Here is a 938-nt window from a genome sequence, read left to right as displayed (position 1 = left end):
CCTAGATGACCCCTATTGATTCCCTAGATGACCCCTATCGATTCCCTAGATGATCCCTATTCGATTCCCTAGATGACCCCTATCGATTCCCTAGATGATCCCTATTGGATTCCCTAGCTGATCCCTATTGGATTCCCTAGATGATCCCTATCGATTCCCTAGATGATCCCTATTGATTCCCTAGATGACCCCTATTGGATTCTCTAGCTGAACCCTATTGGATTCCCTAGCTGACCCCTATTGGATTCCCTAGCTGACCCCTATTGGATTCCCTAGGTAACCCCTATGGATTCCCTAGATGACCCCTATTGGATTCGCTATATGACCCCTATTGGATTCCCTAGCCCCATCACTTATAAGCCACTCTTATAACCCCCTTCTCTCACACACACATCCTGTTACATTTTTAGTTATTTACTTTTTGTGTATGTGTGTGTATGTGTGTATAAAGGCAGGAGAATTTGAGCACATTATGCACAGCTGAAGGTTATGGGACAACATGTAGGAATTGCTTCTTCTGCCATGTGGGTCCTGGAGATTGAACTCAGGCCTTTAGGCTTAGCAGCAAGTTCCTTTACTTGACCCCATCATACATCTTACCAGTTCTGTTCCTCCAGAGAACCCTAATAAAACTACACAAAATGGGAATGAATAAGGAGCATAAGGACTTGAGGTGTGGCTCAGTAGTGCATAAGACCCTAAATTTTAACCTTAGAATGGAGGGGCAGAGAGATGGCTCAGAGGTTAAGAGCACTGACTGCTCTTCCAGAGGTCCTGAGTTCAATTCCCAGCAACTACATGGTGGCTCACAACCATCTGTAATAAGATCTGGTGCCCTCTTCTGTAGTAATGTAAGTGGCGGGGCTGTGTTCCCAGCAACCTGGCTGCCTGGCTAGCTTATGCCCTGAAATAATTACACGGACACTGTATTCTTTTTT

Source organism: Microtus ochrogaster, chromosome 7 (genome assembly GCF_000317375.1).
Source record: "Microtus ochrogaster isolate Prairie Vole_2 chromosome 7, MicOch1.0, whole genome shotgun sequence".
NCBI lineage: Eukaryota > Metazoa > Chordata > Mammalia > Rodentia > Cricetidae > Microtus > Microtus ochrogaster.
This window is presented reverse-complemented; position numbering follows the sequence as displayed.